The 23,460-nt window shown below is 46.2% G+C and overlaps 49 non-coding genes across 49 annotated transcripts; all 49 read left to right on the top strand.

Annotated features, from left to right (window-relative positions):
- The first annotated feature begins 163 nt into the window (after positions 1–163).
- On the top strand, positions 164–282 carry LOC148860306 (5S ribosomal RNA). The gene has a single exon (XR_016095605.1). It is a non-coding gene; the product is annotated as a 5S ribosomal RNA (ribosomal RNA).
- Positions 283–641: 359 nt separating this feature from the next.
- On the top strand, positions 642–760 carry LOC148860305 (5S ribosomal RNA). Its single transcript, XR_016095604.1, has one exon. It is a non-coding gene; the product is annotated as a 5S ribosomal RNA (ribosomal RNA).
- Positions 761–1,119: 359 nt separating this feature from the next.
- On the top strand, positions 1,120–1,238 carry LOC148860304 (5S ribosomal RNA). The gene has a single exon (XR_016095603.1). It is a non-coding gene; the product is annotated as a 5S ribosomal RNA (ribosomal RNA).
- Positions 1,239–1,597: 359 nt separating this feature from the next.
- LOC148860303 (5S ribosomal RNA) lies at positions 1,598–1,716 on the top strand. Its single transcript, XR_016096742.1, has one exon. It is a non-coding gene; the product is annotated as a 5S ribosomal RNA (ribosomal RNA).
- A 358-nt stretch (positions 1,717–2,074) lies between these two features.
- Positions 2,075–2,193, top strand: LOC148860302 (5S ribosomal RNA). The gene has a single exon (XR_016096741.1). It is a non-coding gene; the product is annotated as a 5S ribosomal RNA (ribosomal RNA).
- A 357-nt stretch (positions 2,194–2,550) lies between these two features.
- On the top strand, positions 2,551–2,669 carry LOC148860301 (5S ribosomal RNA). Its single transcript, XR_016095602.1, has one exon. It is a non-coding gene; the product is annotated as a 5S ribosomal RNA (ribosomal RNA).
- Positions 2,670–3,028: 359 nt separating this feature from the next.
- LOC148860300 (5S ribosomal RNA) lies at positions 3,029–3,147 on the top strand. Its single transcript, XR_016095601.1, has one exon. It is a non-coding gene; the product is annotated as a 5S ribosomal RNA (ribosomal RNA).
- A 359-nt stretch (positions 3,148–3,506) lies between these two features.
- LOC148860299 (5S ribosomal RNA) lies at positions 3,507–3,625 on the top strand. Its single transcript, XR_016096740.1, has one exon. It is a non-coding gene; the product is annotated as a 5S ribosomal RNA (ribosomal RNA).
- Positions 3,626–3,984: 359 nt separating this feature from the next.
- Positions 3,985–4,103, top strand: LOC148860298 (5S ribosomal RNA). The gene has a single exon (XR_016096639.1). It is a non-coding gene; the product is annotated as a 5S ribosomal RNA (ribosomal RNA).
- Positions 4,104–4,462: 359 nt separating this feature from the next.
- Positions 4,463–4,581, top strand: LOC148860297 (5S ribosomal RNA). Its single transcript, XR_016096739.1, has one exon. It is a non-coding gene; the product is annotated as a 5S ribosomal RNA (ribosomal RNA).
- A 359-nt stretch (positions 4,582–4,940) lies between these two features.
- Positions 4,941–5,059, top strand: LOC148860296 (5S ribosomal RNA). The gene has a single exon (XR_016096738.1). It is a non-coding gene; the product is annotated as a 5S ribosomal RNA (ribosomal RNA).
- Positions 5,060–5,418: 359 nt separating this feature from the next.
- LOC148860295 (5S ribosomal RNA) lies at positions 5,419–5,537 on the top strand. Its single transcript, XR_016095600.1, has one exon. It is a non-coding gene; the product is annotated as a 5S ribosomal RNA (ribosomal RNA).
- Positions 5,538–5,896: 359 nt separating this feature from the next.
- On the top strand, positions 5,897–6,015 carry LOC148860294 (5S ribosomal RNA). Its single transcript, XR_016096737.1, has one exon. It is a non-coding gene; the product is annotated as a 5S ribosomal RNA (ribosomal RNA).
- Positions 6,016–6,356: 341 nt separating this feature from the next.
- Positions 6,357–6,475, top strand: LOC148860293 (5S ribosomal RNA). Its single transcript, XR_016096688.1, has one exon. It is a non-coding gene; the product is annotated as a 5S ribosomal RNA (ribosomal RNA).
- Positions 6,476–6,834: 359 nt separating this feature from the next.
- Positions 6,835–6,953, top strand: LOC148860292 (5S ribosomal RNA). Its single transcript, XR_016095890.1, has one exon. It is a non-coding gene; the product is annotated as a 5S ribosomal RNA (ribosomal RNA).
- Positions 6,954–7,312: 359 nt separating this feature from the next.
- Positions 7,313–7,431, top strand: LOC148860291 (5S ribosomal RNA). Its single transcript, XR_016096736.1, has one exon. It is a non-coding gene; the product is annotated as a 5S ribosomal RNA (ribosomal RNA).
- A 359-nt stretch (positions 7,432–7,790) lies between these two features.
- Positions 7,791–7,909, top strand: LOC148860290 (5S ribosomal RNA). The gene has a single exon (XR_016095599.1). It is a non-coding gene; the product is annotated as a 5S ribosomal RNA (ribosomal RNA).
- A 359-nt stretch (positions 7,910–8,268) lies between these two features.
- LOC148860289 (5S ribosomal RNA) lies at positions 8,269–8,387 on the top strand. Its single transcript, XR_016095598.1, has one exon. It is a non-coding gene; the product is annotated as a 5S ribosomal RNA (ribosomal RNA).
- A 359-nt stretch (positions 8,388–8,746) lies between these two features.
- Positions 8,747–8,865, top strand: LOC148860288 (5S ribosomal RNA). Its single transcript, XR_016095597.1, has one exon. It is a non-coding gene; the product is annotated as a 5S ribosomal RNA (ribosomal RNA).
- A 341-nt stretch (positions 8,866–9,206) lies between these two features.
- On the top strand, positions 9,207–9,325 carry LOC148860287 (5S ribosomal RNA). The gene has a single exon (XR_016095595.1). It is a non-coding gene; the product is annotated as a 5S ribosomal RNA (ribosomal RNA).
- Positions 9,326–9,684: 359 nt separating this feature from the next.
- On the top strand, positions 9,685–9,803 carry LOC148860286 (5S ribosomal RNA). Its single transcript, XR_016095594.1, has one exon. It is a non-coding gene; the product is annotated as a 5S ribosomal RNA (ribosomal RNA).
- A 359-nt stretch (positions 9,804–10,162) lies between these two features.
- Positions 10,163–10,281, top strand: LOC148860285 (5S ribosomal RNA). Its single transcript, XR_016095889.1, has one exon. It is a non-coding gene; the product is annotated as a 5S ribosomal RNA (ribosomal RNA).
- Positions 10,282–10,640: 359 nt separating this feature from the next.
- On the top strand, positions 10,641–10,759 carry LOC148860284 (5S ribosomal RNA). The gene has a single exon (XR_016096734.1). It is a non-coding gene; the product is annotated as a 5S ribosomal RNA (ribosomal RNA).
- Positions 10,760–11,118: 359 nt separating this feature from the next.
- On the top strand, positions 11,119–11,237 carry LOC148860283 (5S ribosomal RNA). The gene has a single exon (XR_016096732.1). It is a non-coding gene; the product is annotated as a 5S ribosomal RNA (ribosomal RNA).
- Positions 11,238–11,596: 359 nt separating this feature from the next.
- LOC148860282 (5S ribosomal RNA) lies at positions 11,597–11,715 on the top strand. Its single transcript, XR_016095593.1, has one exon. It is a non-coding gene; the product is annotated as a 5S ribosomal RNA (ribosomal RNA).
- A 359-nt stretch (positions 11,716–12,074) lies between these two features.
- Positions 12,075–12,193, top strand: LOC148860281 (5S ribosomal RNA). The gene has a single exon (XR_016097503.1). It is a non-coding gene; the product is annotated as a 5S ribosomal RNA (ribosomal RNA).
- A 341-nt stretch (positions 12,194–12,534) lies between these two features.
- On the top strand, positions 12,535–12,652 carry LOC148860280 (5S ribosomal RNA). The gene has a single exon (XR_016096759.1). It is a non-coding gene; the product is annotated as a 5S ribosomal RNA (ribosomal RNA).
- A 359-nt stretch (positions 12,653–13,011) lies between these two features.
- Positions 13,012–13,130, top strand: LOC148860279 (5S ribosomal RNA). Its single transcript, XR_016095592.1, has one exon. It is a non-coding gene; the product is annotated as a 5S ribosomal RNA (ribosomal RNA).
- A 359-nt stretch (positions 13,131–13,489) lies between these two features.
- On the top strand, positions 13,490–13,608 carry LOC148860278 (5S ribosomal RNA). Its single transcript, XR_016096731.1, has one exon. It is a non-coding gene; the product is annotated as a 5S ribosomal RNA (ribosomal RNA).
- A 359-nt stretch (positions 13,609–13,967) lies between these two features.
- Positions 13,968–14,086, top strand: LOC148860277 (5S ribosomal RNA). Its single transcript, XR_016095641.1, has one exon. It is a non-coding gene; the product is annotated as a 5S ribosomal RNA (ribosomal RNA).
- Positions 14,087–14,445: 359 nt separating this feature from the next.
- On the top strand, positions 14,446–14,564 carry LOC148860276 (5S ribosomal RNA). Its single transcript, XR_016095591.1, has one exon. It is a non-coding gene; the product is annotated as a 5S ribosomal RNA (ribosomal RNA).
- Positions 14,565–14,923: 359 nt separating this feature from the next.
- On the top strand, positions 14,924–15,042 carry LOC148860275 (5S ribosomal RNA). The gene has a single exon (XR_016095590.1). It is a non-coding gene; the product is annotated as a 5S ribosomal RNA (ribosomal RNA).
- A 359-nt stretch (positions 15,043–15,401) lies between these two features.
- Positions 15,402–15,520, top strand: LOC148860274 (5S ribosomal RNA). The gene has a single exon (XR_016095589.1). It is a non-coding gene; the product is annotated as a 5S ribosomal RNA (ribosomal RNA).
- A 341-nt stretch (positions 15,521–15,861) lies between these two features.
- Positions 15,862–15,980, top strand: LOC148860273 (5S ribosomal RNA). The gene has a single exon (XR_016095696.1). It is a non-coding gene; the product is annotated as a 5S ribosomal RNA (ribosomal RNA).
- Positions 15,981–16,339: 359 nt separating this feature from the next.
- Positions 16,340–16,458, top strand: LOC148860272 (5S ribosomal RNA). Its single transcript, XR_016095588.1, has one exon. It is a non-coding gene; the product is annotated as a 5S ribosomal RNA (ribosomal RNA).
- A 359-nt stretch (positions 16,459–16,817) lies between these two features.
- LOC148860271 (5S ribosomal RNA) lies at positions 16,818–16,936 on the top strand. Its single transcript, XR_016095887.1, has one exon. It is a non-coding gene; the product is annotated as a 5S ribosomal RNA (ribosomal RNA).
- A 359-nt stretch (positions 16,937–17,295) lies between these two features.
- On the top strand, positions 17,296–17,414 carry LOC148860270 (5S ribosomal RNA). The gene has a single exon (XR_016096730.1). It is a non-coding gene; the product is annotated as a 5S ribosomal RNA (ribosomal RNA).
- A 359-nt stretch (positions 17,415–17,773) lies between these two features.
- LOC148860269 (5S ribosomal RNA) lies at positions 17,774–17,892 on the top strand. The gene has a single exon (XR_016095587.1). It is a non-coding gene; the product is annotated as a 5S ribosomal RNA (ribosomal RNA).
- A 359-nt stretch (positions 17,893–18,251) lies between these two features.
- On the top strand, positions 18,252–18,370 carry LOC148860268 (5S ribosomal RNA). Its single transcript, XR_016095586.1, has one exon. It is a non-coding gene; the product is annotated as a 5S ribosomal RNA (ribosomal RNA).
- Positions 18,371–18,729: 359 nt separating this feature from the next.
- Positions 18,730–18,848, top strand: LOC148860267 (5S ribosomal RNA). Its single transcript, XR_016097502.1, has one exon. It is a non-coding gene; the product is annotated as a 5S ribosomal RNA (ribosomal RNA).
- Positions 18,849–19,189: 341 nt separating this feature from the next.
- LOC148860266 (5S ribosomal RNA) lies at positions 19,190–19,307 on the top strand. Its single transcript, XR_016096757.1, has one exon. It is a non-coding gene; the product is annotated as a 5S ribosomal RNA (ribosomal RNA).
- Positions 19,308–19,666: 359 nt separating this feature from the next.
- On the top strand, positions 19,667–19,785 carry LOC148860265 (5S ribosomal RNA). Its single transcript, XR_016095584.1, has one exon. It is a non-coding gene; the product is annotated as a 5S ribosomal RNA (ribosomal RNA).
- Positions 19,786–20,144: 359 nt separating this feature from the next.
- Positions 20,145–20,263, top strand: LOC148860264 (5S ribosomal RNA). Its single transcript, XR_016096729.1, has one exon. It is a non-coding gene; the product is annotated as a 5S ribosomal RNA (ribosomal RNA).
- Positions 20,264–20,622: 359 nt separating this feature from the next.
- LOC148860263 (5S ribosomal RNA) lies at positions 20,623–20,741 on the top strand. Its single transcript, XR_016096028.1, has one exon. It is a non-coding gene; the product is annotated as a 5S ribosomal RNA (ribosomal RNA).
- A 359-nt stretch (positions 20,742–21,100) lies between these two features.
- On the top strand, positions 21,101–21,219 carry LOC148860262 (5S ribosomal RNA). The gene has a single exon (XR_016095886.1). It is a non-coding gene; the product is annotated as a 5S ribosomal RNA (ribosomal RNA).
- Positions 21,220–21,578: 359 nt separating this feature from the next.
- Positions 21,579–21,697, top strand: LOC148860261 (5S ribosomal RNA). The gene has a single exon (XR_016096728.1). It is a non-coding gene; the product is annotated as a 5S ribosomal RNA (ribosomal RNA).
- A 341-nt stretch (positions 21,698–22,038) lies between these two features.
- On the top strand, positions 22,039–22,157 carry LOC148860260 (5S ribosomal RNA). Its single transcript, XR_016096687.1, has one exon. It is a non-coding gene; the product is annotated as a 5S ribosomal RNA (ribosomal RNA).
- Positions 22,158–22,516: 359 nt separating this feature from the next.
- LOC148860259 (5S ribosomal RNA) lies at positions 22,517–22,635 on the top strand. The gene has a single exon (XR_016095837.1). It is a non-coding gene; the product is annotated as a 5S ribosomal RNA (ribosomal RNA).
- A 359-nt stretch (positions 22,636–22,994) lies between these two features.
- LOC148860258 (5S ribosomal RNA) lies at positions 22,995–23,113 on the top strand. Its single transcript, XR_016096727.1, has one exon. It is a non-coding gene; the product is annotated as a 5S ribosomal RNA (ribosomal RNA).
- Positions 23,114–23,460: the final 347 nt, after the last annotated feature.

The following is a 23,460-nucleotide window of genomic DNA, read 5'->3' as shown; positions in this document are numbered from 1 at the left end:
GGGCAGCGACAGATCTAGAAAGGAATAACTCCGCTCACCTGGGAGCTTGTGCACGGTTACCAAGGGAGGAAAGTTGCATACACCGTTTTTTCAAGTCTGAAAGAATTAATGGAGGGGAGCAAGATAGTGAGTGCATAAAGATTAAAGCGAACAAGAAGCAAACGGGTGCGATCATACCAGCACTAATGCACCGGATCCCATCAGAACTCCGAAGTTAAGCGTGCTTGGGCGAGAGTAGTACTAGGATGGGTGACCTCCTGGGAAGTCCTCGTGTTGCACCCCAATTTTATTAATATTTTATTTTTGATATACTATTTGCAAATTCCATATGTCGTTTCGGCGAGACAACTGGAAACAACGTGCCGGATACTCGGACCATTTGCGACACGACCGTCATTACTGAATGGGAACGGTGCAAAACCGGTCTTTTGGCATTCGTCGTGCATTGTGGGCCCCGCGATATTACTACATTTATCCGGGGCTGCGGCAGATCTAGAAAGGAATAACTCCGCTCACCTGGGAGCTTGTGCACGGTTACCAAGGGAGGAAAGTTGCATACACCGTTTTTTCAAGTCTGAAAGAATTAATGGAGGGGAGCAAGATAGTGAGTGCATAAAGATTAAAGCGAACAAGAAGCAAACGGGTGCGATCATACCAGCACTAATGCACCGGATCCCATCAGAACTCCGAAGTTAAGCGTGCTTGGGCGAGAGTAGTACTAGGATGGGTGACCTCCTGGGAAGTCCTCGTGTTGCACCCCAATTTTATTAATATTTTATTTTTGATATACTATTTGCAAATTCCATATGTTGTTTCGGCGAGACAACTGGAAACAACGTGCCGGATACTCGGACCATTTGCGGAACGACCGTCATTACTGAATGGGAACGGTGCAAAACTGGGCTTTTGGCATTCGTCGTGCATTGTGGGCCCCGTGATATTACTACATTTATCCGAGGATGCGGCAGATCTAGAAAGGAATAACTCCGCTCACCTGGGAGCTTGTGCACGGTTACCAAGGGAGGAAAGTTGCATACACCGTTTTTTCAAGTCTGAAAGAATTAATGGAGGGGAGCAAGATAGTGAGTGCATAAAGATTAAAGCGAACAAGAAGAAAACGGGTGCGATCATACCAGCACTAATGCACCGGATCCCATCAGAACTCCGAAGTTAAGCGTGCTTGGGCGAGAGTAGTACTAGGATGGGTGACCTCCTGGGAAGTCCTCGTGTTGCACCCCAATTTTATTAATATTTTATTTTTGATATACTATTTGCAAATTCCATATGTTGTTTCGGCGAGACAACTGGAAACAACGTGCGAGATACTCGGACCATTTGCGGCACGACCGTCATTACTGAATGGGAACGGTGCAAAACTGGGCTTTTGGCATTCGTCGTGCATTGTGGGCCCCGTGATATTACTACATTTATCCGAGGATGCGGCAGATCTAGAAAGGAATAACTCCGCTCACCTGGGAGCTTGTGCACGGTTACCAAGGGAGGAAAGTTGCATACACCGTTTTTTCAAGTCTGAAAGAATTAATGGAGGGGAGCAAGATAGTGAGTGCATAAAGATTAAAGCGAACAAGAAGAAAACGGGTGCGATCATACCAGCACTAATGCACCGTATCCCATCAGAACTCCGAAGTTAAGCGTGCTTGGGCGAGAGTAGTACTAGGATGGGTGACCTCCTGGGAAGTCCTCGTGTTGCACCCCAATTTTATTTATATTTTATTTTTGATATACTATTTGCAAATTCCATATGTCGTTTCGGCGAGACAACTGGAAACAACGTGCGGATACTCGGACCATTTGCGGCACGACCGTCATTACTGAATGGGAACGGTGCAAAACTGGGCTTTTGGCATTCGTCGTGCATTGTGGGCCCCGTGATATTACTACATTTATCCGGGGATGCGGCAGATCTAGAAAGGAATAACTCCGCTCACCTGGGAGCTTGTGCACGGTTACCAAGGGAGGAAAGTTGCATACACCGTTTTTTCAAGTCTGAAAGAATTAATGGAGGGGAGCAAGATAGTGAGTGCATAAAGATTAAAGCGAACAAGAAGAAAACGGGTGCGATCATACCAGCACTAATGCACCGTATCCCATCAGAACTCCGAAGTTAAGCGTGCTTGGGCGAGAGTAGTACTAGGATGGGTGACCTCCTGGGAAGTCCTCGTGTTGCACCCCAATTTTATTAATATTTTATTTTTGATATACTATTTGCAAATTCCATATGTCGTTTCGGCGAGACAACTGGAAACAACGTGCGGATCTCGGACCATTTGCGACACGACCGTCATTACTGAATGGGAACGGTGCAAAACTGGGCTTTTGGCATTCGTAGTGCATTGTGGGCCCCATGATATTACTACATTTATCCGGGGAAGCGGCAGATCTAGAAAGGAATAACTCCGCTCACCTGGGAGCTTGTGCACGGTTACCAAGGGAGGAAAGTTGCATACACCGTTTTTTCAAGTCTGAAAGAATTAATGGAGGGGAGCAAGATAGTGAGTGCATAAAGATTAAAGCGAACAAGAAGCAAACGGGTGCGATCATACCAGCACTAATGCACCGGATCCCATCAGAACTCCGAAGTTAAGCGTGCTTGGGCGAGAGTAGTACTAGGATGGGTGACCTCCTGGGAAGTCCTCGTGTTGCACCCCAATTTTATTAATATTTTATTTTTGATATACTATTTGCAAATTCCATATGTCGTTTCGGCGAGACAACTGGAAACAACGTGCCGGATACTCGGACCATTTGCGACACGACCGTCATTACTGAATGGGAACGGTGCAAAACCGGTCTTTTGGCATTCGTAGTGCATTGTGGGCCCCACGATATTACTTCATTTATCCGGGGCAGCGACAAATCTAGAAAGGAATAACTCCGCTCACCTGGGAGCTTGTGCACGGTTACCAAGGGAGGAAAGTTGCATACACCGTTTTTTCAAGTCTGAAAGAATTAATGGAGGGGAGCAAGATAGTGAGTGCATAAAGATTAAAGCGAACAAGAAGCAAACGGGTGCGATCATACCAGCACTAATGCACCGGATCCCATCAGAACTCCGAAGTTAAGCGTGCTTGGGCGAGAGTAGTACTAGGATGGGTGACCTCCTGGGAAGTCCTCGTGTTGCACCCCAATTTTATTAATATTTTATTTTTGATATACTATTTGCAAATTCCATATGTCGTTTCGGCGACACAACTGGAAACAACGTGCGGGATACTCGGACCATTTGCGGAACGACCGTCATTACTGAATGGGAACGGTGCAAAACCGGGCTTTTGGCATTCGTCGTGCATTGTGGGCCCCGCGATATTACTACATTTATCCGGGGATGCGGCAGATCTAGAAAAGAATAACTCCGCTCACCTGGGAGCTTGTGCACGGTTACCAAGGGAGGAAAGTTGCATACACCGTTTTTTCAAGTCTGAAAGAATTAATGGAGGGGAGCAAGATAGTGAGTGCATAAAGATTAAAGCGAACAAGAAGAAAACGGGTGCGATCATACCAGCACTAATGCACCGTATCCCATCAGAACTCCGAAGTTAAGCGTGCTTGGGCGAGAGTAGTACTAGGATGGGTGACCTCCTGGGAAGTCCTCGTGTTGCACCCCAATTTTATTAATATTTTATTTTTGATATACTATTTGCAAATTCCATATGTTGTTTCGGCGAGACAACTGGAAACAACGTGCGAGATACTCGGACCATTTGCGGCACGACCGTCATTACTGAATGGGAACGGTGCAAAACTGGGCTTTTGGCATTCGTCGTGCATTGTGGGCCCCGTGATATTACTACATTTATCCGAGGATGCGGCAGATATAGAAAGGAATAACTCCGCTCACCTGGGAGCTTGTGCACGGTTACCAAGGGAGGAAAGTTGCATACACCGTTTTTTCAAGTCTGAAAGATGTAGTGGAGGGGAGCAAGATAGTGAGTGCATAAAGATTAAAGCGAACAAGAAGCAAACCGGTGCGATCATACCAGCACTAATGCACCGGATCCCATCAGAACTCCGAAGTTAAGCGTGCTTGGGCGAGAGTAGTATTAGGATGGGTGACCTCCTGGGAAGTCCGCGTGTCGCACCCCAATTTTATTAATATTTTATTTTTGATATACTATTTGCAAATTCCATATGTTGTTTCGGCGAGACAACTGGAAACAACGTGCGAGATACTCGGACCATTTGCGGCACGACCGTCATTACTGAATGGGAACGGTGCAAAAGCGGGCTTTTGGCTTTCGTCGTGCATTGTGGGCCCCGCGATATTACTACATTTATCCGGGGATGCGGCAGATCTAGAAAAGAATAACTCCGCTCACCTGGGAGCTTGTGCACGGTTACCTAGGGAGGAAAGTTGCATACACCGTTTTTTCAAGTCTGAAAGAATTAATGGAGGGGAGCAAGATAGTGAGTGCATAAAGATTAAAGCGAACAAGAAGAAAACGGGTGCGATCATACCAGCACTAATGCACCGTATCCCATCAGAACTCCGAAGTTAAGCGTGCTTGGGCGAGAGTAGTACTAGGATGGGTGACCTCCTGGGAAGTCCTCGTGTTGCACCCCAATTTTATTAATATTTTATTTTTGATATACTATTTGCAAATTCCATATGTCGTTTCGGCGACACAACTGGAAACAACGTGCCGGATACTCGGACCATTTGCGGAACGACCGTCATTACTGAATGGGAACGGTGCAAAACCGGGCTTTTGGCATTCGTCGTGCATTGTGGGCCCCGCGATATTACTACATTTATCCGGGGATGCGGCAGATCTAGAAAAGAATAACTCCGCTCACCTGGGAGCTTGTGCACGGTTACCAAGGGAGGAAAGTTGCATACACCGTTTTTTCAAGTCTGAAAGAATTAATGGAGGGGAGCAAGATAGTGAGTGCATAAAGATTAAAGCGAACAAGAAGAAAACGGGTGCGATCATACCAGCACTAATGCACCGTATCCCATCAGAACTCCGAAGTTAAGCGTGCTTGGGCGAGAGTAGTACTAGGATGGGTGACCTCCTGGGAAGTCCTCGTGTTGCACCCCAATTTTATTAATATTTTATTTTTGATATACTATTTGCAAATTCCATATGTTGTTTCGGCGAGACAACTGGAAACAACGTGCGAGATACTCGGACCATTTGCGGCACGACCGTCATTACTGAATGGGAACGGTGCAAAACTGGGCTTTTGGCATTCGTCGTGCATTGTGGGCCCCGTGATATTACTACATTTATCCGAGGATGCGGCAGATCTAGAATGGAATAACTCCGCTCACCTGGGAGCTTGTGCACGGTTACCAAGGGAGGAAAGTTGCATACACCGTTTTTTCAAGTCTGAAAGAATTAATGGAGGGGAGCAAGATAGTGAGTGCATAAAGATTAAAGCGAACAAGAAGAAAACGGGTGCGATCATACCAGCACTAATGCACCGGATCCCATCAGAACTCCGAAGTTAAGCGTGCTTGGGCGAGAGTAGTACTAGGATGGGTGACCTCCTGGGAAGTCCTCGTGTTGCACCCCAATTTTATTAATATTTTATTTTTGATATACTATTTGCAAATTCCATATGTCGTTTCGGCGAGACAACTGGAAACAACGTGCCGGATACTCGGACCATTTGCGGAACGACCGTCATTACTGAATGGGAACGGTGCAAAAGCGGGCTTTTGGCATTCGTCGTGCATTGTGGGCCCCGCGATATTACTACATTTATCCGGGGATGCGGCAGATCTAGAAAGTAATAACTCCGCTCACCTGGGAGCTTGTGCACGGTTACCAAGGGAGGAAAGTTGCATACACCGTTTTTTCAAGTCTGAAAGAATTAATGGAGGGGAGCAAGATAGTGAGTGCATAAAGATTAAAGCGAACAAGAAGAAAACGGGTGCGATCATACCAGCACTAATGCACCGTATCCCATCAGAACTCCGAAGTTAAGCGTGCTTGGGCGAGAGTAGTACTAGGATGGGTGACCTCCTGGGAAGTCCTCGTGTTGCACCCCAATTTTATTAATATTTTATTTTTGATATACTATTTGCAAATTCCATATGTCGTTTCGGCGAGACAACTGGAAACAACGTGCGAGGCACGACCATCATTACTGAATGGGAACGGTGCAAAACTGGGCTTTTGGCATTCGTCGTGCATTGTGGGCCCCGTGATATTACTACATTTATCCGGGGATGCGGCAGATCTAGAAAGGAATAACTCCGCTCACCTGGGAGCTTGTGCACGGTTACCAAGGGAGGAAAGTTGCATACACCGTTTTTTCAAGTCTGAAAGAATTAATGGAGGGGAGCAAGATAGTGAGTGCATAAAGATTAAAGCGAACAAGAAGAAAACGGGTGCGATCATACCAGCACTAATGCACCGGATCCCATCAGAACTCCGAAGTTAAGCGTGCTTGGGCGAGAGTAGTACTAGGATGGGTGACATCCTGGGAAGTCCTCGTGTTGCACCCCAATTTTATTAATATTTTATTTTTGATATACTATTTGCAAATTCCATATGTCGTTTCGGCGAGACAACTGGAAACAACGTGTCGGATACTCGGACCATTTGCGGCACGACCGTCATTACTGAATGGGAACGGTGCAAAACCGGTCTTTTGGCATTCGTAGTGCATTGTGGGCCCCGCGATATTACTACATTTATCCGGGGCAGCGACAGATCTAGAAAGGAATAACTCCGCTCACCTGGGAGCTTGTGCACGGTTACCAAGGGAGGAAAGTTGCATACACCGTTTTTTCAAGTCTGAAAGAATTAATGGAGGGGAGCAAGATAGTGAGTGCATAAAGATTAAAGCGAACAAGAAGCAAACGGGTGCGATCATACCAGCACTAATGCACCGGATCCCATCAGAACTCCGAAGTTAAGCGTGCTTGGGCGAGAGTAGTATTAGGATGGGTGACCTCCTGGGAAGTCCTCGTGTTGCACCCCAATTTTATTAATATTTTATTTTTGATATACTATTTGCAAATTCCATATGTTGTTTCGGCGAGACAACTGGAAACAACGTGCGAGATACTCGGACCATTTGCGGCACGACCGTCATTACTGAATGGGAACGGTGCAAAACCGGGCTTTTGGCATTCGTCGTGCATTGTGGGCCCCGCGATATTACTACATTTATCCGGGGATGCGGCAGATCTAGAAAGGAATAACTCCGCTCACCTGGGAGCTTGTGCACGGTTACCAAGGGAGGAAAGTTGCATACACCGTTTTTTCAAGTCTGAAAGAATTAATGGAGGGGAGCAAGATAGTGAGTGCATAAAGATTAAAGCGAACAAGAAGAAAACGGGTGCGATCATACCAGCACTAATGCACCGTATCCCATCAGAACTCCGAAGTTAAGCGTGCTTGGGCGAGAGTAGTACTAGGATGGGTGACCTCCTGGGAAGTCCTCGTGTTGCACCCCAATTTTATTAATATTTTATTTTTGATATACTATTTGCAAATTCCATATGTCGTTTCGGCGAGACAACTGGAAACAACGTGCCGGATACTCGGACCATTTGCGGCACGACCGTCATTACTGAATGGGAACGGTGCAAAACCGGGCTTTTGGCATTCGTCGTGCATTGTGGGCCCCGTGATATTACTACATTTATCCGGGGATGCGGCAGATCTAGAAAGGAATAACTCCGCTCACCTGGGAGCTTGTGCACGGTTACCAAGGGAGGAAAGTTGCATACACCGTTTTTTCAAGTCTGAAAGAATTAATGGAGGGGAGCAAGATAGTGAGTGCATAAAGATTAAAGCGAACAAGAAGAAAACGGGTGCGATCATACCAGCACTAATGCACCGGATCCCATCAGAACTCCGAAGTTAAGCGTGCTTGGGCGAGAGTAGTACTAGGATGGGTGACCTCCTGGGAAGTCCTCGTGTTGCACCCCAATTTTATTAATATTTTATTTTTGATATACTATTTGCAAATTCCATATGTTGTTTCGGCGAGACAACTGGAAACAACGTGCCGGATACTCGGACCATTTGCGGCACGACCGTCATTACTGAATGGGAACGGTGCAAAACCGGGCTTTTGGCATTCGTCGTGCATTGTGGGCCCCGTGATATTACTACATTTATCCGAGGATGCGGCAGATCTAGAAAGGAATAACTCCGCTCACCTGGGAGCTTGTGCACGGTTACCAAGGGAGGAAAGTTGCATACACCGTTTTTTCAAGTCTGAAAGAATTAATGGAGGGGAGCAAGATAGTGAGTGCATAAAGATTAAAGCGAACAAGAAGAAAACGGGTGCGATCATACCAGCACTAATGCACCGGATCCCATCAGAACTCCGAAGTTAAGCGTGCTTGGGCGAGAGTAGTACTAGGATGGGTGACCTCCTGGGAAGTCCTCGTGTTGCACCCCAATTTTATTAATATTTTATTTTTGATATACTATTTGCAAATTCCATATGTTGTTTCGGCGAGACAACTGGAAACAACGTGCGAGATACTCGGACCATTTGCGGCACGACCGTCATTACTGAATGGGAACGGTGCAAAACCGGGCTTTTGGCATTCGTCGTGCATTGTGGGCCCCGCGATATTACTACATTTATCCGGGGCTGCGGCAGATCTAGAAAGGAATAACTCCGCTCACCTGGGAGCTTGTGCACGGTTACCAAGGGAGGAAAGTTGCATACACCGTTTTTTCAAGTCTGAAAGAATTAATGGAGGGGAGCAAGATAGTGAGTGCATAAAGATTAAAGCGAACAAGAAGAAAACGGGTGCGATCATACCAGCACTAATGCACCGGATCCCATCAGAACTCCGAAGTTAAGCGTGCTTGGGCGAGAGTAGTACTAGGATGGGTGACCTCCTGGGAAGTCCTCGTGTTGCACCCCAATTTTATTAATATTTTATTTTTGATATACTATTTGCAAATTCCATATGTCGTTTCGGCGAGACAACTGGAAACAACGTGCGAGGCACGACCATCATTACTGAATGGGAACGGTGCAAAACTGGGCTTTTGGCATTCGTCGTGCATTGTGGGCCCCGTGATATTACTACATTTATCCGGGGATGCGGCAGATCTAGAAAGGAATAACTCCGCTCACCTGGGAGCTTGTGCACGGTTACCAAGGGAGGAAAGTTGCATACACCGTTTTTTCAAGTCTGAAAGAATTAATGGAAGGGAGCAAGATAGTGAGTGCATAAAGATTAAAGCGAACAAGAAGAAAACGGGTGCGATCATACCAGCACTAATGCACCGGATCCCATCAGAACTCCGAAGTTAAGCGTGCTTGGGCGAGAGTAGTACTAGGATGGGTGACCTCCTGGGAAGTCCTCGTGTTGCACCCCAATTTTATTAATATTTTATTTTTGATATACTATTTGCAAATTCCATATGTCGTTTCGGCGAGACAACTGGAAACAACGTGCCGGATACTCGGACCATTTGCGACACGACCGTCATTACTGAATGGGAACGGTGCAAAACCGGTCTTTTGGCATTCGTAGTGCATTGTGGGCCCCACGATATTACTACATTTATCCGGGGCAGCGACAGATCTAGAAAGGAATAACTCCGCTCACCTGGGAGCTTGTGCACGGTTACCAAGGGAGGAAAGTTGCATACACCGTTTTTTCAAGTCTGAAAGAATTAATGGAGGGGAGCAAGATAGTGAGTGCATAAAGATTAAAGCGAACAAGAAGCAAACGGGTGCGATCATACCAGCACTAATGCACCGGATCCCATCAGAACTCCGAAGTTAAGCGTGCTTGGGCGAGAGTAGTACTAGGATGGGTGACCTCCTGGGAAGTCCTCGTGTTGCACCCCAATTTTATTAATATTTTATTTTTGATATACTATTTGCAAATTCCATATGTCGTTTCGGCGACACAACTGGAAACAACGTGCCGGATACTCGGACCATTTGCGGAACGACCGTCATTACTGAATGGGAACGGTGCAAAACCGGGCTTTTGGCATTCGTCGTGCATTGTGGGCCCCGTGATATTACTACATTTATCCGAGGATGCGGCAGATCTAGAAAGGAATAACTCCGCTCACCTGGGAGCTTGTGCACGGTTACCAAGGGAGGAAAGTTGCATACACCGTTTTTTCAAGTCTGAAAGAAGTAATGGAGGGGAGCAAGATAGTGAGTGCATAAAGATTAAAGCGAACAAGAAGCAAACGGGTGCGATCATACCAGCACTAATGCACCGGATCCCATCAGAACTCCGAAGTTAAGCGTGCTTGGGCGAGAGTAGTATTAGGATGGGTGACCTCCTGGGAAGTCCTCGTGTTGCACCCCAATTTTATTAATATTTTATTTTTGATATACTATTTGCAAATTCCATATGTTGTTTCGGCGAGACAACTGGAAACAACGTGCGAGATACTCGGACCATTTGCGGCACGACCGTCATTACTGAATGGGAACGGTGCAAAAGCGGGCTTTTGGCATTCGTCGTGCATTGTGGGCCCCGTGATATTACTACATTTATCCGGGGATGCGGCAGATCTAGAAAAGAATAACTCCGCTCACCTGGGAGCTTGTGCACGGTTACCAAGGGAGGAAAGTTGCATACACCGTTTTTTCAAGTCTGAAAGAATTAATGGAGGGGAGCAAGATAGTGAGTGCATAAAGATTAAAGCGAACAAGAAGAAAACGGGTGCGATCATACCAGCACTAATGCACCGTATCCCATCAGAACTCCGAAGTTAAGCGTGCTTGGGCGAGAGTAGTACTAGGATGGGTGACCTCCTGGGAAGTCCTCGTGTTGCACCCCAATTTTATTAATATTTTATTTTTGATATACTATTTGCAAATTCCATATGTTGTTTCGGCGAGACAACTGGAAACAACGTGCCGGATACTCGGACCATTTGCGGAACGACCGTCATTACTGAATGGGAACGGTGCAAAACTGGGCTTTTGGCATTCGTCGTGCATTGTGGGCCCCGTGATATTACTACATTTATCCGAGGATGCGGCAGATCTAGAAAGGAATAACTCCGCTCACCTGGGAGCTTGTGCACGGTTACCAAGGGAGGAAAGTTGCATACACCGTTTTTTCAAGTCTGAAAGAATTAATGGAGGGGAGCAAGATAGTGAGTGCATAAAGATTAAAGCGAACAAGAAGAAAACGGGTGCGATCATACCAGCACTAATGCACCGTATCCCATCAGAACTCCGAAGTTAAGCGTGCTTGGGCGAGAGTAGTACTAGGATGGGTGACCTCCTGGGAAGTCCTCGTGTTGCACCCCAATTTTATTAATATTTTATTTTTGATATACTATTTGCAAATTCCATATGTTGTTTCGGCGAGACAACTGGAAACAACGTGCGAGATACTCGGACCATTTGCGGCACGACCGTCATTACTGAATGGGAACGGTGCAAAACTGGGCTTTTGGCATTCGTCGTGCATTGTGGGCCCCGTGATATTACTACATTTATCCGAGGATGCGGCAGATCTAGAAAGGAATAACTCCGCTCACCTGGGAGCTTGTGCACGGTTACCAAGGGAGGAAAGTTGCATACACCGTTTTTTCAAGTCTGAAAGAATTAATGGAGGGGAGCAAGATAGTGAGTGCATAAAGATTAAAGCGAACAAGAAGAAAACGGGTGCGATCATACCAGCACTAATGCACCGGATCCCATCAGAACTCCGAAGTTAAGCGTGCTTGGGCGAGAGTAGTACTAGGATGGGTGACCTCCTGGGAAGTCCTCGTGTTGCACCCCAATTTTATTAATATTTTATTTTTGATATACTATTTGCAAATTCCATATGTCGTTTCGGCGAGACAACTGGAAACAACGTGCCGGATACTCGGACCATTTGCGGAACGACCGTCATTACTGAATGGGAACGGTGCAAAAGCGGGCTTTTGGCATTCGTCGTGCATTGTGGGCCCCGTGATATTACTACATTTATCCGGGGATGCGGCAGATCTAGAAAGTAATAACTCCGCTCACCTTGGAGCTTGTGCACGGTTACCAAGGGAGGAAAGTTGCATACACCGTTTTTTCAAGTCTGAAAGAATTAATGGAGGGGAGCAAGATAGTGAGTGCATAAAGATTAAAGCGAACAAGAAGAAAACGGGTGCGATCATACCAGCACTAATGCACCGTATCCCATCAGTACTCCGAAGTTAAGCGTGCTTGGGCGAGAGTAGTACTAGGATGGGTGACCTCCTGGGAAGTCCTCGTGTTGCACCCCAATTTTATTAATATTTTATTTTTGATATACTATTTGCAAATTCCATATGTCGTTTCGGCGAGACAACTGGAAACAACGTGCGAGGCACGACCATCATTACTGAATGGGAACGGTGCAAAACTGGGCTTTTGGCATTCGTCGTGCATTGTGGGCCCCGTGATATTACTACATTTATCCGGGGATGCGGCAGATCTAGAAAGGAATAACTCCGCTCACCTGGGAGCTTGTGCACGGTTACCAAGGGAGGAAAGTTGCATACACCGTTTTTTCAAGTCTGAAAGAATTAATGGAAGGGAGCAAGATAGTGAGTGCATAAAGATTAAAGCGAACAAGAAGAAAACGGGTGCGATCATACCAGCACTAATGCACCGGATCCCATCAGAACTCCGAAGTTAAGCGTGCTTGGGCGAGAGTAGTACTAGGATGGGTGACATCCTGGGAGTCCTCGTGTTGCACCCCAATTTTATTAATATTTTATTTTTGATATACTATTTGCAAATTCCATATGTCGTTTCGGCGAGACAACTGGAAACAACGTGCCGGATACTCGGACCATTTGCGACACGACCTTCATTACTGAATGGGAACGGTGCAAAACCGGTCTTTTGGCATTCGTAGTGCATTGTGGGCCCCACGATATTACTACATTTATCCGGGGCAGCGACAGATCTAGAAAGGAATAACTCCGCTCACCTGGGAGCTTGTGCACGGTTACCAAGGGAGGAAAGTTGCATACACCGTTTTTTCAAGTCTGAAAGAATTAATGGAGGGGAGCAAGATAGTGAGTGCATAAAGATTAAAGCGAACAAGAAGCAAACGGGTGCGATCATACCAGCACTAATGCACCGGATCCCATCAGAACTCCGAAGTTAAGCGTGCTTGGGCGAGAGTAGTACTAGGATGGGTGACCTCCTGGGAAGTCCTCGTGTTGCACCCCAATTTTATTAATATTTTATTTTTGATATACTATTTGCAAATTCCATATGTCGTTTCGGCGACACAACTGGAAACAACGTGCCGGATACTCGGACCATTTGCGGAACGACCGTCATTACTGAATGGGAACGGTGCAAAACCGGGCTTTTGGCATTCGTCGTGCATTGTGGGCCCCGCGATATTACTACATTTATCCGGGGATGCGGCAGATCTAGAAAAGAATAACTCCGCTCACCTGGGAGCTTGTGCACGGTTACCAAGGGAGGAAAGTTGCATACACCGTTTTTTCAAGTCTGAAAGAATTAATGGAGGGGAGCAAGATAGTGAGTGCATAAAGATTAAAGCGAACAAGAAGAAAACGGGTGCGATCATACCAGCACTAATGCACCGTATCCCATCAGAACTCCGAAGTTAAGCGTGCTTGGGCGAGAGTAGTACTAGGATGGGTGACCTCCTGGGAAGTCCTCGTGTTGCACCCCAATTTTATTAATATTTTATTTTTGATATACTATTTGCAAATTCCATATGTTGTTTCGGCGAGACAACTGGAAACAACGTGCGAGATACTCGGACCATTTGCGGCACGACCGTCATTACTGAATGGGAACGGTGCAAAACTGGGCTTTTGGCATTCGTCGTGCATTGTGGGCCCCGTGATATTACTACATTTATCCGAGGATGCGGCAGATATAGAAAGGAATAACTCCGCTCACCTGGGAGCTTGTGCACGGTTACCAAGGGAGGAAAGTTGCATACACCGTTTTTTCAAGTCTGAAAGATGTAATGGAGGGGAGCAAGATAGTGAGTGCATAAAGATTAAAGCGAACAAGAAGCAAACGGGTGCGATCATACCAGCACTAATGCACCGGATCCCATCAGAACTCCGAAGTTAAGCGTGCTTGGGCGAGAGTAGTACTAGGATGGGTGACCTCCTGGGAAGTCCGCGTGTTGCACCCCAATTTTATTAATATTTTATTTTTGATATACTATTTGCAAATTCCATATGTTGTTTCGGCGAGACAACTGGAAACAACGTGCCGGATACTCGGACCATTTGCGGCACGACCGTCATTACTGAATGGGAACGGTGCAAAACTGGGCTTTTGGCATTCGTCGTGCATTGTGGGCCCCGTGATATTACTACATTTATCCGAGGATGCGGCAGATCTAGAATGGAATAACTCCGCTCACCTGGGAGCTTGTGCACGGTTACCAAGGGAGGAAAGTTGCATACACCGTTTTTTCAAGTCTGAAAGAATTAATGGAGGGGAGCAAGATAGTGAGTGCATAAAGATTAAAGCGAACAAAAAGAAAACGGGTGCGATCATACCAGCACTAATGCACCGGATCCCATCAGAACTCCGAAGTTAAGCGTGCTTGGGCGAGAGTAGTACTAGGATGGGTGACCTCCTGGGAAGTCCTCGTGTTGCACCCCAATTTTATTAATATTTTATTTTTGATATACTATTTGCAAATTCCATATGTCGTTTCGGCGAGACAACTGGAAACAACGTGCCGGATACTCGGACCATTTGCGGCACGACCGTCATTACTGAATGGGAACGGTGCAAAACTGGGCTTTTGGCATTCGTCGTGCATTGTGGGCCCCGTGATATTACTACATTTATCCGGGGCTGCGGCAGATCTAGAAAGGAATAACTCCGCTCACCTGGGAGCTTGTGCACGGTTACCAAGGGAGGAAAGTTGCATACACCGTTTTTTCAAGTCTGAAAGAATTAATGGAGGGGAGCAAGATAGTGAGTGCATAAAGATTAAAGCGAACAAGAAGCAAACGGGTGCGATCATACCAGCACTAATGCACCGGATCCCATCAGAACTCCGAAGTTAAGCGTGCTTGGGCGAGAGTAGTACTAGGATGGGTGACCTCCTGGGAAGTCCTCGTGTTGCACCCCAATTTTATTAATATTTTATTTTTGATATACTATTTGCAAATTCCATATGTCGTTTCGGCGAGACAACTGGAAACAACGTGCCGGATACTCGGACCATTTGCGGCACGACCGTCATTACTGAATGGGAACGGTGCAAAACTGGGCTTTTGGCATTCGTCGTGCATTGTGGGCCCCGTGATATTACTACATTTATCCGGGGCTGCGGCAGATCTAGAAAGGAATAACTCCGCTCACCTGGGAGCTTGTGCACGGTTACCAAGGGAGGAAAGTTGCATACACCGTTTTTTCAAGTCTGAAAGAATTAATGGAGGGGAGCAAGATAGTGAGTGCATAAAGATTAAAGCGAACAAGAAGAAAACGGGTGCGATCATACCAGCACTAATGCACCGGATCCCATCAGAACTCCGAAGTTAAGCGTGCTTGGGCGAGAGTAGTACTAGGATGGGTGACCTCCTGGGAAGTCCTCGTGTTGCACCCCAATTTTATTAATATTTTATTTTTGATATACTATTTGCAAATTCCATATGTCGTTTCGGCGAGACAACTGGAAACAACGTGCGAGGCACGACCATCATTACTGAATGGGAACGGTGCAAAACTGGGCTTTTGGCATTCGTCGTGCATTGTGGGCCCCGTGATATTACTACATTTATCCGGGGATGCGGCAGATCTAGAAAGGAATAACTCCGCTCACCTGGGAGCTTGTGCACGGTTACCAAGGGAGGAAAGTTGCATACACCGTTTTTTCAAGTCTGAAAGAATTAATGGAAGGGAGCAAGATAGTGAGTGCATAAAGATTAAAGCGAACAAGAAGAAAACGGGTGCGATCATACCAGCATTAATGCACCGGATCCCATCAGAACTCCGAAGTTAAGCGTGCTTGGGCGAGAGTAGTACTAGGATGGGTGACCTCCTGGGAAGTCCTCGTGTTGCACCCCAATTTTATTAATATTTTATTTTTGATATACTATTTGCAAATTCCATATGTCGTTTCGGCGAGACAACTGGAAACAACGTGCCGGATACTCGGACCATTTGTGACACGACCGTCATTACTGAATGGGAACGGTGCAAAACCGGTCTTTTGGCATTCGTAGTGCATTGTGGGCCCCACGATATTACTTCATTTATCCGGGGCAGCGACAGATCTAGAAAGGAATAACTCCGCTCACCTGGGAGCTTGTGCACGGTTACCAAGGGAGGAAAGTTGCATACACCGTTTTTTCAAGTCTGAAAGAATTAATGGAGGGGAGCAAGATAGTGAGTGCATAAAGATTAAAGCGAACAAGAAGCAAACGGGTGCGATCATACCAGCACTAATGCACCGGATCCCATCAGAACTCCGAAGTTAAGCGTGCTTGGGCGAGAGTAGTACTAGGATGGGTGACCTCCTGGGAAGTCCTCGTGTTGCACCCCAATTTTATTAATATTTTATTTTTGATATACTATTTGCAAATTCCATATGTCGTTTCGGCGAGACAACTGGAAACAACGTGCCGGATACTCGGACCATTTGCGGCACGACCGTCATTACTGAATGGGAACGGTGCAAAACCGGGCTTTTGGCATTCGTCGTGCATTGTGGGCCCCGTGATATTACTACATTTATCCGAGGATGCGGCAGATATAGAAAGGAATAACTCCGCTCACCTGGGAGCTTGTGCACGGTTACCAAGGGAGGAAAGTTGCATACACCGTTTTTTCAAGTCTGAAAGATGTAATGGAGGGGAGCAAGATAGTGAGTGCATAAAGATTAAAGCGAACAAGAAGCAAACGGGTGCGATCATACCAGCACTAATGCACCGGATCCCATCAGAACTCCGAAGTTAAGCGTGCTTGGGCGAGAGTAGTATTAGGATGGGTGACCTCCTGGGAAGTCCTCGTGTTGCACCCCAATTTTATTAATATTTTATTTTTGATATACTATTTGCAAATTCCATATGTTGTTTCGGCGAGACAACTGGAAACAACGTGCGAGATACTCGGACCATTTGCGGCACGACCGTCATTACTGAATGGGAACGGTGCAAAAGCGGGCTTTTGGCATTCGTCGTGCATTGTGGGCCCCGTGATATTACTACATTTATCCGGGGATGCGGCAGATCTAGAAAAGAATAACTCCGCTCACCTGGGAGCTTGTGCACGGTTACCTAGGGAGGAAAGTTGCATACACCGTTTTTTCAAGTCTGAAAGAATTAATGGAGGGGAGCAAGATAGTGAGTGCATAAAGATTAAAGCGAACAAGAAGAAAACGGGTGCGATCATACCAGCACTAATGCACCGTATCCCATCAGAACTCCGAAGTTAAGCGTGCTTGGGCGAGAGTAGTACTAGGATGGGTGACCTCCTGGGAAGTCCTCGTGTTGCACCCCAATTTTATTAATATTTTATTTTTGATATACTATTTGCAAATTCCATATGTCGTTTCGGCGAGACAACTGGAAACAACGTGCCGGATACTCGGACCATTTGCGGCACGACCGTCATTACTGAATGGGAACGGTGCAAAACTGGGCTTTTGGCATTCGTCGTGCATTGTGGGCCCCGTGATATTACTACATTTATCCGAGGATGCGGCAGATCTAGAAAAGAATAACTCCGCTCACCTGGGAGCTTGTGCACGGTTACCAAGGGAGGAAAGTTGCATACACCGTTTTTTCAAGTCTGAAAGAATTAATGGAGGGGAGCAAGATAGTGAGTGCATAAAGATTAAAGCGAACAAGAAGAAAACGGGTGCGATCATACCAGCACTAATGCACCGGATCCCATCAGAACTCCGAAGTTAAGCGTGCTTGGGCGAGAGTAGTACTAGGATGGGTGACCTCCTGGGAAGTCCTCGTGTTGCACCCCAATTTTATTAATATTTTATTTTTGATATACTATTTGCAAATTCCATATGTTGTTTCGGCGAGACAACTGGAAACAACGTGCGAGATACTCGGACCATTTGCGGCACGACCGTCATTACTGAATGGGAACGGTGCAAAACTGGGCTTTTGGCATTCGTCGTGCATTGTGGGCCCCGTGATATTACTACATTTATCCGAGGATGCGGCAGATCTAGAATGGAATAACTCCGCTCACCTGGGAGCTTGTGCACGGTTACCAAGGGAGGAAAGTTGCATACACCGTTTTTTCAAGTCTGAAAGAATTAATGGAGGGGAGCAAGATAGTGAGTGCATAAAGATTAAAGCGAACAAGAAGAAAACGGGTGCGATCATACCAGCACTAATGCACCGGATCCCATCAGAACTCCGAAGTTAAGCGTGCTTGGGCGAGAGTAGTACTAGGATGGGTGACCTCCTGGGAAGTCCTCGTGTTGCACCCCAATTTTATTAATATTTTATTTTTGATATACTATTTGCAAATTCCATATGTCGTTTCGGCGAGACAACTGGAAACAACGTGCCGGATACTCGGACCATTTGCGGCACGACCGTCATTACTGAATGGGAACGGTGCAAAAGTGGGCTTTTGGCATTCGTCGTGCATTGTGGGCCCCGTGATATTACTACATTTATCCGGGGATGCGGCAGATCTAGAAAGTAATAACTCCGCTCACCTTGGAGCTTGTGCACGGTTACCAAGGGAGGAAAGTTGCATACACCGTTTTTTCAAGTCTGAAAGAATTAATGGAGGGGAGCAAGATAGTGAGTGCATAAAGATTAAAGCGAACAAGAAGAAAACGGGTGCGATCATACCAGCACTAATGCACCGTATCCCATCAGTACTCCGAAGTTAAGCGTGCTTGGGCGAGAGTAGTACTAGGATGGGTGACCTCCTGGGAAGTCCTCGTGTTGCACCCCAATTTTATTAATATTTTATTTTTGATATACTATTTGCAAATTCCATATGTCGTTTCGGCGAGACAACTGGAAACAACGTGCGAGGCACGACCATCATTACTGAATGGGAACGGTGCAAAACTGGGCTTTTGGCATTCGTCGTGCATTGTGGGCCCCGTGATATTACTACATTTATCCGGGGATGCGGCAGATCTAGAAAGGAATAACTCCGCTCACCTGGGAGCTTGTGCACGGTTACCAAGGGAGGAAAGTTGCATACACCGTTTTTTCAAGTCTGAAAGAATTAATGGAAGGGAGCAAGATAGTGAGTGCATAAAGATTAAAGCGAACAAGAAGAAAACGGGTGCGATCATACCAGCACTAATGCACCGGATCCCATCAGAACTCCGAAGTTAAGCGTGCTTGGGCGAGAGTAGTACTAGGATGGGTGACATCCTGGGAGTCCTCGTGTTGCACCCCAATTTTATTAATATTTTATTTTTGATATACTATTTGCAAATTCCATATGTCGTTTCGGCGAGACAACTGGAAACAACGTGCCGGATACTCGGACCATTTGCGACACGACCTTCATTACTGAATGGGAACGGTGCAAAACCGGTCTTTTGGCATTCGTAGTGCATTGTGGGCCCCACGATATTACTACATTTATCCGGGGCAGCGACAGATCTAGAAAGGAATAACTCCGCTCACCTGGGAGCTTGTGCACGGTTACCAAGGGAGGAAAGTTGCATACACCGTTTTTTCAAGTCTGAAAGAATTAATGGAGGGGAGCAAGATAGTGAGTGCATAAAGATTAAAGCGAACAAGAAGCAAACGGGTGCGATCATACCAGCACTAATGCACCGGATCCCATCAGAACTCCGAAGTTAAGCGTGCTTGGGCGAGAGTAGTACTAGGATGGGTGACCTCCTGGGAAGTCCTCGTGTTGCACCCCAATTTTATTAATATTTTATTTTTGATATACTATTTGCAAATTCCATATGTCGTTTCGGCGACACAACTGGAAACAACGTGCCGGATACTCGGACCATTTGCGGAACGACCGTCATTACTGACTGGGAACGGTGCAAAACCGGGCTTTTGGCATTCGTCGTGCATTGTGGGCCCCGCGATATTACTACATTTATCCGGGGATGCGGCAGATCTAGAAAAGAATAACTCCGCTCACCTGGGAGCTTGTGCACGGTTACCAAGGGAGGAAAGTTGCATACACCGTTTTTTCAAGTCTGAAAGAATTAATGGAGGGGAGCAAGATAGTGAGTGCATAAAGATTAAAGCGAACAAGAAGAAAACGGGTGCGATCATACCAGCACTAATGCACCGTATCCCATCAGAACTCCGAAGTTAAGCGTGCTTGGGCGAGAGTAGTACTAGGATGGGTGACCTCCTGGGAAGTCCTCGTGTTGCACCCCAATTTTATTAATATTTTATTTTTGATATACTATTTGCAAATTCCATATGTTGTTTCGGCGAGACAACTGGAAACAACGTGCGAGATACTCGGACCATTTGCGGCACGACCGTCATTACTGAATGGGAACGGTGCAAAACTGGGCTTTTGGCATTCGTCGTGCATTGTGGGCCCCGTGATATTACTACATTTATCCGAGGATGCGGCAGATATAGAAAGGAATAACTCCGCTCACCTGGGAGCTTGTGCACGGTTACCAAGGGAGGAAAGTTGCATACACCGTTTTTTCAAGTCTGAAAGATGTAATGGAGGGGAGCAAGATAGTGAGTGCATAAAGATTAAAGCGAACAAGAAGCAAACGGGTGCGATCATACCAGCACTAATGCACCGGATCCCATCAGAACTCCGAAGTTAAGCGTGCTTGGGCGAGAGTAGTATTAGGATGGGTGACCTCCTGGGAAGTCCGCGTGTTGCACCCCAATTTTATTAATATTTTATTTTTGATATACTATTTGCAAATTCCATATGTTGTTTCGGCGAGACAACTGGAAACAACGTGCCGGATACTCGGACCATTTGCGGCACGACCGTCATTACTGAATGGGAACGGTGCAAAACTGGGCTTTTGGCATTCGTCGTGCATTGTGGGCCCCGTGATATTACTACATTTATCCGAGGATGCGGCAGATCTAGAATGGAATAACTCCGCTCACCTGGGAGCTTGTGCACGGTTACCAAGGGAGGAAAGTTGCATACACCGTTTTTTCAAGTCTGAAAGAATTAATGGAGGGGAGCAAGATAGTGAGTGCATAAAGATTAAAGCGAACAAAAAGAAAACGGGTGCGATCATACCAGCACTAATGCACCGGATCCCATCAGAACTCCGAAGTTAAGCGTGCTTGGGCGAGAGTAGTATTAGGATGGGTGACCTCCTGGGAAGTCCTCGTGTTGCACCCCAATTTTATTAATATTTTATTTTTGATATACTATTTGCAAATTCCATATGTTGTTTCGGCGAGACAACTGGAAACAACGTGCGAGATACTCGGACCATTTGCGGCACGACCGTCATTACTGAATGGGAACGGTGCAAAACTAGGCTTTTGGCATTCGTCGTGCATTGTGGGCCCCGTGATATTACTACATTTATCCGAGGATGCGGCAGATCTAGAAAGGAATAACTCCGCTCACCTGGGAGCTTGTGCACGGTTACCAAGGGTGGAAAGTTGCATACACCGTTTTTTCAAGTCTGAAAGAATTAATGGAGGGGAGCAAGATAGTGAGTGCATAAAGATTAAAGCGAACAAGAAGAAAACGGGTGCGATCATACCAGCACTAATGCACCGTATCCCATCAGAACTCCGAAGTTAAGCGTGCTTGGGCGAGAGTAGTACTAGGATGGGTGACCTCCTGGGAAGTCCTCGTGTTGCACCCCAATTTTATTAATATTTTATTTTTGATATACTATTTGCAAATTCCATATGTCGTTTCGGCGAGACAACAGGAAACAACGTGCGAGGCACGACCATCATTACTGAATGGGAACGGTGCAAAACTGGGCTTTTGGCATTCGTCGTGCATTGTGGGCCCCGTGATATTACTACATTTATCCGGGGATGCGGCAGATCTAGAAAGGAATAACTCCGCTCACCTGGGAGCTTGTGCACGGTTACCAAGGGAGGAAAGTTGCATACACCGTTTTTTCAAGTCTGAAAGAATTAATGGAAGGGAGCAAGATAGTGAGTGCATAAAGATTAAAGCGAACAAGAAGAAAACGGGTGCGATCATACCAGCACTAATGCACCGGATCCCATCAGAACTCCGAAGTTAAGCGTGCTTGGGCGAGAGTAGTACTAGGATGGGTGACATCCTGGGAAGTCCTCGTGTTGCACCCCAATTTTATTAATATTTTATTTTTGATATACTATTTGCAAATTCCATATGTCGTTTCGGCGAGACAACTGGAAACAACGTGCCGGATACTCGGACCATTTGCGACACGACCTTCATTACTGAATGGGAACGGTGCAAAACCGGTCTTTTGGCATTCGTAGTGCATTGTGGGCCCCACGATATTACTACATTTATCCGGGGCAGCGACAGATCTAGAAAGGAATAACTCCGCTCACCTGGGAGCTTGTGCACGGTTACCAAGGGAGGAAAGTTGCATACACCGTTTTTTCAAGTCTGAAAGAATTAATGGAGGGGAGCAAGATAGTGAGTGCATAAAGATTAAAGCGAACAAGAAGCAAACGGGTGCGATCATACCAGCACTAATGCACCGGATCCCATCAGAACTCCGAAGTTAAGCGTGCTTGGGCGAGAGTAGTACTAGGATGGTTGACCTCCTGGGAAGTCCTCGTGTTGCACCCCAATTTTATTAATATTTTATTTTTGATATACTATTTGCAAATTCCATATGTCGTTTCGGCGACACAACTGGAAACAACGTGCCGGATACTCGGACCATTTGCGGAACGACCGTCATTACTGAATGGGAACGGTGCAAAACCGGGCTTTTGGCATTCGTCGTGCATTGTGGGCCCCGCGATATTACTACATTTATCCGGGGATGCGGCAGATCTAGAAAAGAATAACTCCGCTCACCTGGGAGCTTGTGCACGGTTACCAAGGGAGGAAAGTTGCATACACCGTTTTTTCAAGTCTGAAAGAATTAATGGAGGGGAGCAAGATAGTGAGTGCATAAAGATTAAAGCGAACAAGAAGAAAACGGGTGCGATCATACCAGCACTAATGCACCGTATCCCATCAGAACTCCGAAGTTAAGCGTGCTTGGGCGAGAGTAGTACTAGGATGGGTGACCTCCTGGGAAGTCCTCGTGTTGCACCCCAATTTTATTAATATTTTATTTTTGATATACTATTTGCAAATTCCATATGTTGTTTCGGCGAGACAACTGGAAACAACGTGCGAGATACTCGGACCATTTGCGGCACGACCGTCATTACTGAATGGGAACGGTGCAAAACTGGGCTTTTGGCATTCGTCGTGCATTGTGGGCCCCGTGATATTACTACATTTATCCGAGGATGCGGCAGATCTAGAAAGGAATAACTCCGCTCACCTGGGAGCTTGTGCACGGTTACCAAGGGAGGAAAGTTGCATACACCGTTTTTTCAAGTCTGAAAGAAGTAATGGAGGGGAGCAAGATAGTGAGTGCATAAAGATTAAAGCGAA

The sequence above is a fragment of the Nelumbo lutea genome, chromosome 4 (genome assembly GCF_056320005.1).
Source record: "Nelumbo lutea isolate HS-2025 chromosome 4, American lotus-T2T, whole genome shotgun sequence".
In the NCBI taxonomy this organism is placed as follows: domain Eukaryota; kingdom Viridiplantae; phylum Streptophyta; class Magnoliopsida; order Proteales; family Nelumbonaceae; genus Nelumbo; species Nelumbo lutea.
The sequence above is the reverse complement of the archived record's forward strand: the minus strand, read 5'-3'. Positions and strand labels throughout refer to the sequence as shown.